The 3,055-nt window shown below is 33.6% G+C and overlaps 1 non-coding gene across 1 annotated transcript; it reads left to right on the forward strand.

Annotated features, from left to right (window-relative positions):
- Window positions 1-2,238: 2,238 nt before the first annotated feature.
- On the forward strand, window positions 2,239-2,434 carry LOC113836732. The gene has a single exon (XR_003487202.1). It is a non-coding gene; the product is annotated as a small nucleolar RNA SNORA81 (small nucleolar RNA).
- Window positions 2,435-3,055: the final 621 nt, after the last annotated feature.

Consider the following 3,055-nt stretch of genomic DNA (forward strand, 5'->3'; position numbering starts at 1 on the left):
AGAGATGAGGAATACAGGAACATACTTAAACATAATAAAAGCAATATACAGTAAACCAAGATCCAATATCAAACTAAATAGATAGAAACTCAAGGTGATTCCTCTAAAATCAGAAACAAGACAAGGCTGTCCACTCTCTCCATATCTCTTCAATATTGTATTTGAAGTTGTAGCTACAGCAACAAGACAACAAAAGGATATTAAGAGGATACAAATTAGAAAAGAAGTCAAGCTTTCACTGTTTGCAGATGACGCAATAGTTTACATAAGTGACCTGAAAATCTCTAAAAGGGAACTCCTACAGCTGATAAACACCTTCAGCAAAGTGTCAGGATACAAGATTAACTCAAAAAATTCAGTAGCCCTATTATATAGAGATGATATGTGAGCTGAGAAAGAAATTAGAGAAATATCTCCATTTATAATTGCCACAAACAGTAGAAAATACTTCGGGGTAATGCTAACCAAACAAGTGAGAGACCTGTATCATAAGAACTTTGAGTCTTTAAAGAAAGAAATTAAAGAAGATACTAGAAAATGGAAAGATCTTCCATGTTCTTGGATAGGTAAGATCAACATAGTAAAAATGGCAATCTTGTGAAAAGCAATCTACAGATTCAATGCAATCCCCATCAAAATCTCAGTACAATTCTTCACAGACCTTGAAAGAACAATTCTCAACTTTATATGGAAAAACTAAAGACCCAGGATAGCCAAAACAACCCTGTACTCTAAAGGCACATCCAGATACCTCACTATCCCTGACTTCATGCTCTTTTATATAGCTATAGTCCTGAATACAGCTTGGTATTGACACAAAAATAGACAAGTAGAACAATGGAATCAAATTGAAAACCCTGATATTAACCCACACAACTATGGACATCTGATATTTGACAAAGAAGCTAAAATTATACAATGGAATAAAGAAAGCATCTTCAACAAATGGTGCTGGCATAACTGGATGCTGGCATGTAGAAGACTGAAGATATATCCATATCTATCATCATGCACAAAACTTAAGTACAAATGGATCAAAAACTTCAACTTAAATCCAGCCACACTGAAACTCTTTTAAGAGAAAGTAGGTGGTACCCTCGAATGAATTGGTACAGGAGACTTTTTTCCTGAACATGACACCAGGAGCACAGACTCTGAGTTAGAAAATTAATAAATAGGACCTCCTGAAACTGAGAAGCTTTTATAAGGCAAATGACATAGTCAACAAAACAAAAAGGCAGCCCACAGAATGGCAAAAGATATTTACCAACCCCACATCTGAGAGAGGGCTGATTTCCAAAATATACAAAAATTCAAGAAAGTAGTCACCAAAACACCAACTGATCCAATTAAAAAGTGGGGTTCACAAATTAATTATCAATGGAGGAATCTAAAATGGCTGAGAGACTCATAAGAAAGTGCTCAACATCCTTAGCCATCAGGAAATGCAAATCAAAACAACTCCAAAACACCATCTTACTGCTGTCAGACTGGCTAAAATAAAAAACACCAATGATAATTTATGCTGGAAAGGATGTAGAGAAAGGGGAACACTCCTCCACTGATAGTGGGAATGCCAACTCATGCCAACTTACTCTCTGTAGATTGTCTTTGGTCTCTGTGCTAATCACCATCTACTCTATTAAGAAGCTTTTCTGATCAGAGCTGAGTTATTCAGCGATCTATGGGAATAGCAGCATCATTAATCATGACTTTATTGTCATGCTTCTTTAGCTGCATAATACCCATTATCTATCTAGTTTCAGGATCTTGACAACTCTATCAGTGTCAGGCATGGGTTTCTGTCTTAGTGAGCAGGCCTTCAATCCAACTAAAAAGTGATTGCTTACTCCCATAACATTTGTAACACCATTGCTCCAATAGATCTTACAGGAAGGTCATTGTTTTAGGTTTCATAGTTTGTAATTGGGTGATGCTGATGAATGATTTTTATCATCCAGTAGCAAGCACACACATATTGGCAATTCTTCTGTATTTAAATTTATTTTCACCAGTCTTTTATTTATTAGCTTATTTTTATTTTTATGGTTTCATATGGATTTATTTACACTTGAAGGCAATTATCTTCTAAGCTTCTAGTGTGTTGCTCAGTTTCTTCTATTTCTGTTTCTTGGGATGTCTTTAAATTTGTTTCTTAAGTCCTTCTGATGCTGTCATTTTCTTCATTAAGAACTTCTTCATTTCTGGAATGAATTGACGTTTTTTTGCCTTGTCTCATACTCCTTGAGTATGTGCTAAATTTAATAAGAATATACAAAAGATTTTCCATAGAAGCTAAAAAATGACTTAAAATACACAAGGTAATAGCAGAGTACACACAAGAAGAAAAGTAACCGCACTGGATACCAAAGACAGTGGTGGACCTCTTTCTTAATGCCCAATGTCCTTTGTCTTAAGATTTGGTGCAATAAGTTAAAAAATGCATATGGTAAAATGGATTGTATGTATAGCTAAAACATATTCCTTAGGAAATAACAACTAATTACAAAGGTACTTAGAAAGCAGGAAGATTAATTAAAATAATCAATTGTCTATGTGATAAATGTATAGTAATGTAAGCTTCTCTAAATTGAATTCATTTTCTTATACTATAGCAGTAATATAAAAGAATATATAATATAGAAGTCAGAAACTAGTGAAAGGATTCAACAGCAACACTATGTGAACTATTAGCATGAAAATGATGAGTTATTTAATAAATTATAGTGAACTACTGTTTCTCAAATGAAATTCAAGAAGTTAAACTTTCAGTTAATAACTTTGTAAAGTACATTACAGATGTATAAATAACAAGCAGGTAATAAGAAAGACACACATTTTAAAAATGGCATAAAGACACATGTAAAATGTGTCACTGAAGTACTACATGCATTTTAAAAGTGAATATTCAATGACTTTAAGGGAAATCTGAGAGCAAGACAGAGAGAGAGAGAGAGAGAGAGAGAGAGAGAGAGAGAGAATAAATAGTAAGAATTGATTATTTCCACAATAGCTATGAAATATAGAACAGAATTGAAGAAAATACCTGAAACAT

The sequence above is a fragment of the Cricetulus griseus genome, chromosome 7, assembly GCF_003668045.3.
Source record: "Cricetulus griseus strain 17A/GY chromosome 7, alternate assembly CriGri-PICRH-1.0, whole genome shotgun sequence".
NCBI lineage: Eukaryota > Metazoa > Chordata > Mammalia > Rodentia > Cricetidae > Cricetulus > Cricetulus griseus.